Below are 15,748 nucleotides of genomic sequence, written 5' to 3'. Positions count from 1 at the left end.
AATGATGCATTTGGCTATGTGAATGTATTGCTGTAATTAGAGCTGATTATATTCCTTGAGACTTACTAAGCATAAAAAATGCTTACCCCGTTACTTTGGCTCTCTGTTTTATAGATTTCGCTCGATAGCAATTGGATTCGGGATCAATAAAGTCGAAGTCATCCACACTATCCACGCCTCTATTTTGGTATAAATTTTGGTTGAACTTTGAAATGGCATGTATAGGACTACCCCTTGTTGGTTGAATATGTTGTGATGTATATATGTACGGCCATGCGAAAATGGCTCGTAAAAGTGAAGTATCGACTTAGACTAATTGTGGTTTGTATGTATATATTTGGTGTCATGATGTGGCTATGGCTTGGAAATGGGAATGTTGGTCATATTATCAGCCATTGGCATGGTTAAAATGATCATATATGAACCTATGTATGGCAAGACTAGTTGGTTCATGGAGACTACCAAATAGGTAAGACCTACCTTAAAAACAGATGCTGCCAACTGCAGTGACGTGAATGTGAAAAATCACCAAAATTCGTAGGAATGGAATTAAATAGTGAATAAGCTATGTAAATGAACCTTGATGAGTCTATTTTCTTATGGAAGAAACGAAATGGTCATAGGAGTTACATGTTAAGAGATATTAAAGCTATTGTGAGACAGGGCCAGAATGGTTTCTGGGTTCCCTGTCACAACTTTAAAAATTTACTATAAATTATCCAAAAATAATTAGGAGACATACCTTATATGTACAGATTCCATTTTGAGTCTAGTTTCATTAGAAACAAACGGTACCAGCATTAAAGCCCTGTACAGAGAGATATTCAAGTTATACCACGCGAAGGTCAGAGCAGTCGATCCCTGTAACATGGGTGACTTTAACTAATAAACTCTACCAATTGGCCCGACCAAAAATTCTAGAAATAAATCCATGGATGGATATATGAGTCTAAATTCAGGGAAAATTTACGAAACCAGTTTCCGAGTTTTGAAACTCGAGATATGATTTTTAAGGCGACAGTGATGCAGTTTTCCAGCCTGACTGGAAATGTCAAATGGATGGGCAAAACAAGTGAACTTGGCTTGTTAACCCCTCGTGTCCGACACCGGCGATGGTCTCGGGTTCGGGGTGTTACACTTTAGTAATGACTTCTATGAAGTATCTTTATTAGTCTTACCATGCATATTTTTTCATGCTATTGTTGGGGAGTAATTTTATTTTTATTTCATCTTGCCATTGCAGGTATACTATGTCAACCTCACGTGGCAAGCAGACCGCCGTCCCTACTTCGAAGAAAAAGAAAGGAGCAATGTCATCATTGGGTCCTACCGCTGAGATCCGTCACCCTTTCCTCCAGTTACCCTTAGGACCCCAGGAGGAACTATTTCAGATATTACGGGCTCGACCCCTAGGTGTAGGCCGTTATATTGACTGAGCCACACTTGAACAAATTCAAATGGCTGACACAGTCCGAGCCCTCCTGACGATTGACCCGTGGGGGCTCTTCTTTGAGATCATCGAGCCGACGTACCTCGAGCTCACAATGGAACTCTGCTTGACCTTCCATCTTCAAGTTGTTGATAAACCGTAAATTATACATATTTTGACCTCATGTGTAATGCATTTTATGGATGATTTCTCATTAGAATTGGTGAATTCAATGCTCCTAATTCTTTAATTTCATGTTTTATACTTAAGAGAGCATAGGAGAGCGAAAGGAACGAGAAACGGGCCAAAAACAGAGAAAATGGGACAAAGTATGAAATCAACACAGCCTATACCTCCTCACAAGGACAGACCACACGGCCGTGTCAATCTGGAAGAATTGGAGCACGATTCACATGGGTATAGCACACGCCAGTGCCATTTTAACAGGCTCGAACACGGCCTGAACTAATCACACACGGGCGTGTCACACGGGCGTGTCCCTGCATTGCCCAAGTTAAGTCCAATTCGGAAAAGGGCACTGTTGAGGGCTTCTAGGCATTCCAAAGCCTATAAATACACCCTAGAGGAGGAAGAAAAGGGGGGACGGAGAATAAGGGGTAAGGAATTACTCCAAGGAAGCTGATTGATCCATCTCAGAAGCCGGATTCATCATCAAGACTGAAGATCTCTCCTTAATTTCCCTTTAGGCATTTTGGGTTTTCTTTATGTTTTGTATTCTTTATTCTTCTGAGATTTTTTCTTATTTAGTTATGAACTAAAACCCCTAAATACCTAAGAGGAATGAAACCTAAGACGAATCTTGTTATTATTTTCTGAATCGTATGATAAATATTTAACTTGTTCTTAATTATGTGTTATTAATTCTTGTTTTGATATCCCAGGATGCTGATTCAAGACATGTTTTTATTCAGAGGAGGAATAGACCCTGTCTAAGAGTACATTTGTCATAATTAAGCGAAGTTGATTGCGTGCCTAGAAATAGGGTGACAAGATTTTGCCGGATTAAGGTGAAACCTAATAAGGGGATCCATAGATCGAGTTAATGCAACCCTAAAGTGTTAATTAGAGAAAAGTCTCAATTATTCAATCTAGGGATTAGATGTTATTAGTCTTGAATAGGGATAATAACATAACTTAGGGATCTCTACGGAACAAGTTGAATGAATAAATCGTCCGATTCAGAGCCAGAATAACAAGTAAAGTCTAGGTGGATTTTTCCTTAGGTATTGTCTTCATTCAATCGATTTTCCCAAAAGCAATTCCCCAATTCTTTTCTCTGTGAGTTCTTAGTTTAGATAATTAGTTAATTTAAACAAAACCTCTTTATTCTTAGGCTAGATAATAAAAAGACAGTCATTACTAGTACTTTTAGTTCTTTTGGGTTCAACAATTTGGTCTTGCTAAAACTATACTACTATTCAATAGGTACACTTGCCTACATCGTGATAATAGTTAGTTCAAGAATGAGTAATTATAAATATTTAAAACCTATCACAAAACCTCGCGATCAAGTTTTTGGCGCCATTGCCGGGGATCTAAAATATTAGGAATGCTCAATTTTTATTACTTTAGCCATTTATTTTTCTTGCAATTTAATTTTATTATTATTATTTATTAACCCACTCTTTCTTTCTCTTGGCAAGTTTTTATAGTTTATGACTAGAAGAAACCCGTCAGGACCATTACTTTTTGACGAAGAAATCGATAACACAGTTTGTAGAAACCAAAGATAAATAAGGCGAAACTTAAGATACATGGAGAACGAGCAAGAAGACGATACTCAACCCCTAACCGAAGAGATGGCTGAAAACCAAGGAAATCAGCTACCTCCTGTAATTGCGGCTAATCAAAATCCTGCTCCACGTACTATGTCTGACTATGCTAAACCTTCTTTAATAGGAACTGAATCAAGTATAGTTAGACCTGCTATCGCTGTGAATAATTTCAAACTGAAACCTAACACAATTCAAATGATACAGCAGTTTGTTCAGTTTGATGGTTTGCAGGATGAGGATCCCAATACTCGGTGAATTTTCTGGAATTTTACGACACTTTCAAAATTAATGGCGTTTCTGATGATGTCATTCGCCTTCGGATATTTCCTTTTTCACTGAGAAACAAAGCTAAACAGTGGTTGAACTCGTTACCACGAGGGTCTATCACTACTTGGGAACAAATGACTGAAAAATTTTTACTAAAATATTTTCTGTCGGCTAAAACGACTAAGTTACGTAATGATATCTCTTCTTTTGTGCAAATGGATTTAGAAACACTCTACGATGCATGGGAGAGATACAAGGACCTTTTGAGAAGGTGCCCTCACCATGGGTTACCACTTTGGCTCCAAGTACAAACATTTCACAATGGTCTGAATCCTTCGACTCAGAAAATGGTTGACACAGCTACTGGCGGAACCATCAACAATAAAACACCGAAAGATGCCTATGAGTTTATAGAAGAGATTTCACTGAATAACTATCAGTGGCAAGTTATGAGGACAAAGCCAACGAAAACAACCGACGTTTATAACGTCGATTCAGTCACCATGCTATCTAATCAGGTAGAACTCTTAAATAAAAAGATTGATGGTTTTCTTAATTCTTCACAGGTTCACCCAATAATGCAATGCGAAGCAAGTAACGGCGGAACAAACCATTCGGAATACCAACCTTATGACCACAACATGGAAAACGAGCAATTAAATTACATTGGTAATAATCCTCGACCTCAAAACAATCCATACAGTAACACTTATAATGCAGGTTTGAGGAACTACCCCAATTTCTCGTGGGCGGTCAAGGAAACCAAAGACCACAACATCTTCCGGGTTACCAACAACCACCCTACCAACAGGAAAAGAAGCCAAACCTTGAAGAGATGCTCTCAAAGTTTATATCAGTGTCAGAAACCCGTTTTTAGAACACCGAGACAGCACTTAAGAATCAACAAGCATCGATCTAAGGGCTCGAAACTCAGATAAGCTAGTTATCCAAACTGATCTCGGAAAGACCACTAGGAAATTTACTTAGTAACACCAAATCAAGAGAGCATGTCAAAGTAGTTACACTAAGGAGTGGGAAAGTGTTAGCGGAATCTGGAAAGAAGTTAGCACAAGAAGCCGTGGAAAGCGAAAGGAGGGAAGAAAACCGAAAATAGTGACAAACCAGTGCCGGAGGAATATAAACCACCAGTTTCATATCCAGCAAAATTAAAAAAAGATTGCATTGATGCACAATTCGGTAAGTTTCTTGAACTTTTTAAGCAATTATATATCAAATTACCTTTTTTTGAAGCCATCTCGCAGATGCCTACCTACGCAAAATTTTTGAAGGAGCTTCTAACAAATAAAAGGAAGTTCGAGGACTTATCTACAGTAGAACTCAACGAGGAGTGCTCAGCCATACTCCAAAACAAGCTGCCAACCAAACTGAATGATCCAGGAAGTTTTACTATCCCTTGCTTAATTGGTAGTCTGAATGTTGAAAAAGCACTAGTTGATTTAGGCGTTAGCATTAATTTGATGCCATATAAAATGTTCAAACAACTTGGTCTTGGGGAACCCAAACCTACTAGGATGAGTGTTCAATTAGCCGATGATCTGTTAAATATCCTAGGGGTATTATAGAAGACGTACTCGTAAAAGTAGATAAATTTATATTCCCTGTTGATTTTGTTGTGCTTGACATGGATGAAGATGTAGAAGTACCTTTAATTTTAGGGTGCCCATTCCTAGCCACTGCTAGAGCTGTGATTGACGTGGGAGATGGTAAATTGGTACTTAGAGTAGGTGATGAGGAGATTATCTTTAAAATTTACGATGCTATGAGATTCTCTAGGGAACATGATGATTCATGTTATTTCATTGACTCTATTGATCATATTACTCAAGACTCTTTTCAGGAAATTGTACAAGAGGAGACGACGGAACCGTATCTAGATCAAGACGAGGAGACAGGTGAGGAACCTAATGACCATTCATCAAGACAAGTAGAATATGAGGGTATTAAGATAAACGATGAAATTAAGAAAAACCCTCTATTGAAGAGCCTCCCAAACTGGAACTTAAACAATTACCAAACCACTTAGAATACGCATTCATTTCTTGGAAATAATTCTACATTACCAGTTATTATTGCTTCTAATTTGCAACCCAAGGAAAAAGAGGAATTAATCCAAGTATTAAAAGAACATAAAAAGGCCATAGCTTGGAAAATTTATGACATTAAAGGAATCAACCCTTCTTTTTGCACCCACAAAATTTTGATGGAAGATGAATACAAACCGTGTGTGCAAGCTCAAAGACGTTTGAACCCCAACATGAAGGAAGTTGTAAAACCCGAGGTAATTAAACTTCTAGATGCTGGAATTATTTATCCTATTTCTGACAGTTCTTGGGTAAGTCCAGTGTAGGTTGTCCCCAAGAAAGGAGGCATGACGATTGTGACCAACGAGAAGAATGAATTATTCCCAACAAGAACAGTCACAGGGTGGAGAGTTTGCATAGACTACAGGAAACTGAATGATGCCACAAGAAAAGATCACTTCCCCTTCCCATTCATTGACCAAATGTTGGAAAGATTATCCGGACACATGTATTACTGCTTTCTAGACGGACTCTCTAGTTACTTCCAAATCCCAATAGCTACTGAAGATTAAGAAAAGATGACATTCACATGCACATATGGTATGTTCGCTTATCATAGAATGCCTTTTGGATTATGTAATGCTCCTACAACTTTTCAGTGCTGTGTGATGGCCATATTCGATAAACTCGTAGAAGATATCATAGAAGTCTTCATGGATGATTTTTTGGTATTCAGTAACTCTTTCCATCTCTGCCTTAAAAATTTAAAACGAGTTTTAGTAAGATGTGAGGAAACAAACCTTGTGCTTAACTGGGAGAAATGTCACTTCATGGTTCAAGAAGGTATTGTATTAGGGCATAATATTTCTAGTAAAGGGATTGAGGTGAATAAATCTAAAATAGAAACAATAGAAAAATTACCACCCCCTAGTTCGGTTAAGGCTATTAGGAGTTTTTTAGGACATGCTGGTTTTTATAGAAGTTTATTAAGGATTTTTCTAAAATAGCTAAGCCTTTGACTAAATTTCTAGGAAAAGATATACCTTTTAACTTCGATCAAGAATGTTTAGAAGCATTTAATACTTTAAAGGATAAATTAATTAATGCCCCAATCATAATTGCACATGATTGGAACTTTCCATTTGAACTAATATGTGATGCGAGTGACTTTGCAGTAGGTGCAGTATTGGGACAGCGAAGAGACAAGCATTTTCAACCTATCTATTACGCTAGCAAAACCTTAACGGCTGCACAAGAAAACTATACTACTATAGTAAAGGAGTTGCTGGCTGTGGTTTTTGCATTTGATAAATTTCGATCATATTTGATTTGTCTAAAGTTGTTGTTTACACTGACCATTCCACCCTTCGCTACTTTTTAACTAAAACCGATGCAAAACCTTGACTCATTCGATGGATTCTCCTATTGCAGGAATTGAATTTGAGATTCAGGATAAGAAAGAAGCTGAAAATCTCGTGGCTAATCATCTGTCTAGGCTCGAGAAATCCAATACCAGAGAACTAGATGACGTTGAAATAAATAATTCGTTCCCTGAAGAACAATTTTTCGCTATATCTAACTCCGAGGTACCTTGGTTTGTAGACATTGCGAATTTTTTAGCTGCTAACATTATCCCAAAAGGGTTAACACACCAGCAAAAAAAGTGATTCTTTATTGATGTGAAAAACTACTTTTGGGATGATCCATTTCTATTTCGCAGATGTGCAGATCAAGTCATCAGAAGATGCGTTACAGGATCAGAAATATCAAAAATATTGGAACATTGCCACTCAGGGCCAACCGGAGGACACTATAGTGGAACTAAGATCGCACAAAAAATAATTGAATCAGGTTTTTATTGGCCTTCATTATTCAAAGATGCTATCAGGTATGTTACTTCATGTGGCAAGTGCTAACGGACAGGTAACATATCTAAACGTGATGAAATGCCTCAAAACTATATGCTTTCATGTGAAATATTTGACGTGTGGGGTATCGATTTTATGGGCCCATTCTCTAGTTCATTTGGGAATAAATACATCTTAGTAGCAGTTAACTACATGTCCAAATGGGTAGAAGCCCAAGCTCTACCTACTAATGATGCTAGAGTGGTAGTACGTTTCCTTAAAAAACTCTTCTCGAGATTCGAAACACCTAGACCAATTATTAGTGACAGGGGCACTCATTTTTGTAATACCCAATTTGAAAAAACCCTTAAGAAATACGGAGTTCATCATAGAACGGCCACCCCATACCATCCTTAAACTAATGGACAAGTTGAAGTAGCAAACCGAGAACTCAAACAGATCTTTGAAAAAACAATAGAATCAAATAGAAAAGACTGGGCAACAAAAGTAGACGATACCTTATGGGCTTACAGAACTGCTTTTAAGACTCCCATAGTGACATCACCTTACAGACTTGTTTATGGAAAAAGTTGTCATCTACCATTCGAACTAGAGCATAAAGCTTTTTTATGCTATTAAATTTCTAAACCTTGATCCCGAACTTGCAGGAAAATATAGGTTGATGCAGCTGAACGAGCTTCATGAATGGCGAGCCAATGCATACAAAAATTCATGCCTATACAAGGAAGCAGCAAAGCGGCGCCATGACGTTCGTTTAAAGCAACGAAAAAAATTTGAAGTTGGAGATCTCGTCTTACTATACAACTCAAGACTCAAATTAGTTCCCGGGAAACTAAAATCACGATGGTCAGGACCCTTCGTAATTCAATCTGTTCTTCCATATGGCACAATAGAGGTAAGTCACCCATCATACGGTACTTTCAAAGTAAATGGACACCGTCTCAAACTTTATAATGGTGAGAATTTTAAAGTCAATAGAAAGGAGCTACGACTCCACAAACCACCCTGAATAAACCAACAAGGTAACAGTCGAGCTTAGACTATAAACAAGCGCTTCTCGGGAGGCAACCCGAATACTAACGGTTTTAAATTATTTACATTTCAAGTTTTAAACATTTAGGTCACTAACAGAGTACTTAAAGCATAGGTTCCCAACTCCACATGGCCTAGCACATGGCCGTGCTTAAGACCGTGTGACCAACATGGATAGAAACACGACCGTTTGATATAGCCGTGCAGAAACAGGGTAGAAGATTTCCCCAAACATGGGCTGCGATAAAACGACACAGTCGTCGACATGACCGTGGTCAAATCGCCAAATAAACAGGGGCATACAACACGCTCGTGTCTAGCACCCTTAGACAACACTGCCAGAATGACACGGGCGTGCGCCAACCTACACGACCGTGGGAGAAGCCAACCATGCCAGACACGGCCGTGCGACACGATCTTGTAGCCACACAGCCTATATACACGAGCGTGCGAGAAGACCGTGTGGCGACATCTTAATTCGCGACAAACACGACTGAGCCATGGCGCACACGGGCGTGTGCCCCGGCCCTGCCATTTGAAAAATTAGAATAATTATCTTATTTTATTTTTCTTTTATTAAGTTTTTAAGACTCATTTGTTTTTAAGATTCATTTTTTTTTCCTTTTCAAAAAAATGACTTACCTTCAGAGTCAAGCTTGCCATCCAGAGTTATCTCCAATACTCGATCTTGCCAATCCAAGGATATCATCCGTTCTTAATACATGAAGTTTCAATCCTCCCCCTATCTTATTTTTATACTCTAATATCTATCTTTGTATATTGAGGGCAATGTACATCTTAAGTGTGGGGGGTATTTATTAATGATTGCCTTGTTCTCTTGAAAAGGTCTCATATCATATTTAAGATAAATTTTGATTGGTTTATGATTTTGATTGATATATCTTGAATTAAAATAGAGATTTATGCATTGACTATTTAAACTTTATGACATTAGAGAATCAAGCATGATAAGTTGATTTTTAAGAATTTAAAATTATAGGTTGTTTCCCCAAGTCTAGGTATTACTTTGAATTGTAATTCACGAGTCTAAACATCAAAAAGCCATAATTTTTTGTAAGATTTTTGAGCCTTTTGAGCATCTATTAATTCTTTCATGCTCACTTTCATTATTGCTTTGAGTGCGTCAGTATTGAACTTGCTTGATTATGCATGTCGAGACCGCACCATTTGATTTGATATGTCAAAATGATTAAGGCACTTAGGATTAACCCATTCATGCCATGAAATGCCTACCCCCACGATTAACCCCTAGTAAACCCCTTTGAACCTAACAAGCCATTTCTTGTATTACCCTTAATGTTAACCTTTAACCTATTATTGTTGAAATCCCTTAAATTAATCCTATTTTTTGTCGAGATTTGAGTTGAATAGATTGCCTAGCTATGTTTTGTTCTTGATAGTTAGTCTATATTATTTTAACTTGTTCTTATAAAAAAAATATGTATACATATCTGTAATTTCATTTTCTGAGAAGAAGCTCTGTTGTACGCAAGTAAAGATTAACTCTTTTTCTAGTTACGTAATTTTTCAATTCAATCTCGATTCTAACCATTTCTTTTAGCTTGTGACCACACCCCCTAACCAAGCCTCGTTACAACCCTCTAAAGACCTTTTGATTGTTGTATCATCTTAAATTATAATGGTGGAGATTTGATTTTCATGCAAGCCTATGGTAATGACTTTTCATTATTGACTATTGAGTGCTTCATTTATTGTCCTTAAACACCTCGAGTGATTTGAGTGAATCTTTAGTGAGGATGTGAAACTCTGTGATATTCTGAATCAAAGGTAATTACTTAGATGCGGAGAAACACCTATGTTTGCATGATTAAATACTCAACTTGGAATGTTTGAAACTTTTATGTTCTTCTTAGTTGAATTCTCAATGTATGATTACCTATGGATTATTCTGAGATATTATTGATAGGAATTGTAAGTTGAGAAGAATTTATTTTGATTATAAGTTGAGAATTTTGCTTGAGGACAAGCAAATGCTTAAGTGTGGGGGTATTTGATAAACCATAAATTATACATATTTTGACCCCATGTTTAATGCATTTTATGGATGATTTCTCATTAGAATTGGTGAATTTGATGCTCCTAATGCTTTAATTTCATGTTTTATACTTAGGAGAGCATAGGAGAGCGAAAGGAACGAGAAACGGGCCAAAAACAGAGAAAATGGGCCAAAGTACGAAATCAACACGGCCTAGACCTCCTCACACGGGCAGACCACACGGCCGTGTCAATCTAGCAGAATTTGAGCACGATTCACACGGGTATAGCACATGCCCGTGCCATTTTAACAGGTTCGAATACGGCCTGAAGTAATCGCACACGGGCGTGTCCCTGCAGAGCCCAAGTTAAGTCCAATTCGGAAAAAGGGCACTTTTGAGGGCTTCTAGGCATTCTAAAGCCTATAAATACACCCTAGAGAAGGAAGAAAATGGGGGACGGGGAATAGGGGGTAAGGAATTACTCCAAGGAAGCTGATTGATCCAATTCAGAAGCCGGATTCATCATCAAGACTGAAGATCTCTCCTCAATTTCCTTTTAGGAGTTTTGGGTTTTCTTTATGTTTTGTATTCTTTATTCTTCTGAGATGTTTTCTTATTTAGTTATGAACTAAAACCCCTAAATACCTAAGGGGAATAAAACATAAGATGAATCTTGTTATTATTTTCTGAATCATATGATAAATATTTAACTTGTTCTAATTATGTGTTCTGAATTCTTGTTTTGTTATCCCAGGATACTGATTCAAGACATGCTCTTACTCAGAGGAGGAATAGACCCTGTCTAAGAGTACATTTGTCATAATTAAGCAGAGTTGATTGCGCGCCTAGAAATAGGGTGACAAGATTTTGCTGGATTAGGGTAAAACCTAATAAGGGGATCCATAAATCGAGTTAATGCAACCCTAGAGTGTTAATTAGAGAAAAGTCTCAATTATTCAATCTAGGGATTAGACGTTATTAGTCTTGAATAGGGATAATAACATAACTCAGGGATCTCTATGGAACAAGTTCAATGAATAAATCGTCCGATTCGGAGCCAGAATAACAAGTAAAGTCTAGGTGGATTTTTCCTTAGGTATTATCTTCATTCAATTGATTTTCCCAAAAGCAATTCCCTAATTCTTTTCTCTGTGAGTTCTTAGTTTAAATAATTAGTTAATTAAAACAAAACTCTTTATTCTTAGGCTAGATAATAAAAAGACAGTCATTACTAGTACTTTTAGTTCCTTTGGGTTCGACAATTCAGTCTTGCTAAAACTATACTACTGTTCGATAGGTACACTTGCCTACATCGTGATAATAGTTAGTTCAAGAACGAGTAATTATAAATATTTAAAACTTATCACGAAACCTCGCGATCAGTCGTCATGACAAACTTCGACGATCCTAGAATGGTCCAATTTCGCCTCGGTGGTTTAGTGCACCAGTTGAGCGTATCGGAGTTCGGAATTGCACTAGGGCTGTATACGGAGGAGTTCATGGATGACAACAAGCTCGACACCCTCCATCACCACATCCACTACTCTCCCTCCAAATGCTGGAAGGACCTCGTCCCTGCCTAAGCCACCTATGATCCTAGCCGCTCTAAGGCATTAGCCCTCGCTCCATCCCTGCAATACCTGCACGCCATCTTAGCCCATTGTCTCAGCCACCACCCATCCATCGTCCAGTTCATGCGGCAGCTTCATACTCTAACATCTCTGAGTGCCTTACTCGATTTGAGCATCAGTGTTTTCAGGCCTTTGATCACATTAATGCTACTCCTCATCAGATTTGTCAGCACCTTCACATCTCATTGCCACCACCACCTCGCGAACCATCCAGCGATGATGATGTTTAAAGACTTTTTTTTCTATTTCCATTTTGATCTTTATTTATCTTCTTTAAGTACTTTTTATTTAATTTTCTTTTAATATTATTTCAATTTTAGGTTTTATAATTTTTATTGAATAATTTATAGTTTCAGCTATTTCATTACGAGTAATTATACTTCCTTATATTTCTTAAAGAGTTCTTGATTTTATCACAGTTATAAAGAGCTCCAAAGCTCATCATCACTTAGGAACTAAAAATTCCATTGGAAAATGTTCTCCATGACTGCCATGTCCTGCTCGACCACGACCATAGCTACTACCAGATATAATATTCTTTTGGCGCTGGACTTATGGACTAATGAACCTCGTACACCACCGGAGTATCCTCCTCCACTCTCATCATTGCCTTGGCCGATTATTCTCCATAACTCCAATTCAAGGAGTTCATTCATCATTCAGGAAGTTTCACTTCTCTCCCTATCTTATAATTATATATCTATATTTTTCAGTATATCTATCTTTGTACATTGCGGGCAATGTACATCTAAAGTGTGGGGGGTCTTTTATATCATTATTAGAAAAATCCCTAAATTTTGTCTTGTTCTCAAATAATCTTCTCATATCATTATTAGAATGAATTTTGATTAATTTATGATTGTTATTGATATGTCTTGAATTAAAACATAGTCATTCATGCATTGATTATTTAAACTTTAAGAAATTAGAGAATCAAGTAGGATAAGTTGATTTTTGAGAATTAAAAATTTTTAGGTTGTTTCCCCAAGTTTAGGTATTATCTTGAGTTAAAATTCACAGGGTTAACATCAAAAAAGCTATAATTTTTGTGAGATCTTGAGCCTTTAGGGCATCTATTATTTCTTTCATGCTCACTGTTATTATTGATAATGAGTGTGTCAATAATGATTTGTTATTCTAGAACTTGCTTGATTATGCATGTCAAGACCACACCCTTGAGTTAATATGTCAAGATGATAAAGGCACTTAGGTTTGACCCACTCACTCCATAAAAACCTACCTTCATAATTAACCCTTAGTGAACCCCTTTGAACCTAACAAGCCATTAATTATTTTACCCTCAATGTTAACCCCATAACCCATTATTGTTGAAATCCTCTAATTTGATCCCTATTTTTGTTGAGATTTGATTTGAATTAATTGCTTAGCTATGTTTTATTCTTCGTGCAACAATTAGCAAAGTTCTATGTTATTTGAATTGTTCTTAAAAAAAATTACAATACTTACATACATATTAGTAGTAATTCGTCGTTTTTGAGCTTAAGTGTTAATTCCATATTCTGAATAGAAGCTCACTTGTATTCAACTGATAATTAGTTATTTTTCTAGTTAGGTGATTTTTTTTTCAATTCAATCTCGATTCTAACCTTTTCTTTTAGCTTGTGACCACACCCCCTAACCAAAGCCACATTACAACCCTCTAAAGACCTTTTGATAGAAGTTTCATGTCAATTTATAGTTGTGGAGATTTGATTTTCATGCAAGCCTATGATAATAACTTTTCATATTGACTGTTAAGTGCTTTATTTGATGTCCTTAAACACCTCGAGTGATTTGAGAGAATCTTTAGTGAGGATGCTAAACTCTGTGATATTTTGATCAAAGGTGATTACTTAGATGAGGGGGGACACCTATGTTTTCATGATAAAATGCTCAACTTGGAATGTTTGAAACTTTGATGTAATTTTAGTTGAATTTTCAATGTATGATTTCTTATGGATTATTTTGAGATATTATTGATAGGGATTATAAATTGAAAAAAAATTATTTTGATTGTGAGTTGAGGATTTTGCTTGAGGACAAGCAAACGCTTAAGTGTGGGGGTATTTGATAAACCATAATTTATACATACTATTATCCCATGCTTAACACATTTTTTGGATGAATTATCCATAGGTTTGGTGAATTCGATGCTCCTAATCCTTTAATTTCATATTTTATACGTAGGAGAGCATAGGAGGGCAAAAAGAGCGAGAAATGGGTCGAAAACGGAGAAAATGGACCCACATGGGAAATCAACACGGCCTGGACTTCCTCACATGGGTAAGCCACGCGGCCGTGTCCATTTGGCAGGATCAAAGCACGACTTACACGGGTAGACTACATGCCCGTGCCTATTTAACAACCTTGACCATGGTCTGGAGCAATTGCACACGGGCGTGTCACACGGGCTTGTCCCTGTCAAGCCCAAGTATAATCCTATTCAGAAAAGGCCACTTTTGAGGGCTCTTAGGCATTCTAAAACTTATTTAAACACCTGAGGAGGCACTTAGGAAGACACATAGAGTAGGAAGCAAGGAATTACTAAAAGAAAGTTGATTGGTCCATCTCAGAAGCCAGATTATTCATCAAGACTGAAGATCTCCCTTCAATTTTCATTCAGGAGTTTTGGGTTTTCTTTATGTTTTGTATTCATTATTCTTCTGAGATGTTTTATTTTATAATTATGAACTAAACCCCCTAAATACCTAAGGGGAATGAAACCTAAGACAGATCTTGTTATTATTATCTGAATTCTATGATAAATATTTGACTTGTTCTTAATTATGTATTCTTAATTCTTGTCTTAATATTCCAGGAATATTGATTCAAGTTAATGCGCTTATTCAGAGGAGAAAAAGTCCCTGTCTAAGAGTAAATTTTTCATAATTAAGCGGAGTTGATTGAACGACTAGAGATAGGGTGACAAGATTTTGTCGGATTGGGGTGAAACCTAATAAGGGGATCCATAGATCGAGTTAATGCAACATTAGGGCATTAATTAGAAAGAGATTTCAATTAATCAACCTAGGGTTAGACGTTATTATTCTCGAGAGAGATAATAATATAACTTAGGGATTTCTATGGATCAAGTCAAATGAATAAATCGTCTGATTTAGAGTCAAATAACAAGTGAATTCTAGGTGGATTTTTCCTTGGGTATTGTCTTAATCAATCGAATTTTCTGAAAGTATTTTCCCCAACTTTCTTTCTCTGCACCCTTAGTTTAGTTAATTAGTTTTGATAAACAAATCCCTTAATTTTTAGGCTAGATAATAAAAAGAAAGTAATTACTAGTACTCTTGGTTCCTTTGAGTTCGACAATCCGGTCTTGCTAAAGCTATACTACTGTTCGATAGGTACACTTGCCTTCATCGTGATAATAGTTGGTTTCAAGAATGATCATTTATAAATTATTTAAAGCTTATCGCAAATATCACGAATCACCCATTCTTATATAAAATTACTAGTAATTTAATATAAGCCTACCGACTAATAGTTAAGGCTTAATTCAGGAAAAAGCTAAAATTTGCCAAAGCTAGGCCTTGAACTTGGGACCTCTCGCACACATCCAGAACACATAACCACTGAAGCAGATACTCAATTGTGTCAATTATCCACAAAAACAGAAACGTAAAATTTTGGGGCGTTACAACTCTATCCCC

General features: G+C 36.9%; 1 non-coding gene across 1 annotated transcript; it reads right to left on the bottom strand.

The window, feature by feature from the left end:
* Window positions 1-3,674: 3,674 nt before the first annotated feature.
* Window positions 3,675-3,781, bottom strand: LOC128280272 (small nucleolar RNA R71). Its single transcript, XR_008270452.1, has one exon. It is a non-coding gene; the product is annotated as a small nucleolar RNA R71 (small nucleolar RNA).
* Between the last annotated feature and the right edge of the window lie 11,967 nt (window positions 3,782-15,748).

This window comes from Gossypium arboreum, chromosome 8, assembly GCF_025698485.1.
Source record: "Gossypium arboreum isolate Shixiya-1 chromosome 8, ASM2569848v2, whole genome shotgun sequence".
In the NCBI taxonomy this organism is placed as follows: domain Eukaryota; kingdom Viridiplantae; phylum Streptophyta; class Magnoliopsida; order Malvales; family Malvaceae; genus Gossypium; species Gossypium arboreum.
The sequence above is the reverse complement of the archived record's forward strand: the minus strand, read 5'-3'. Positions and strand labels throughout refer to the sequence as shown.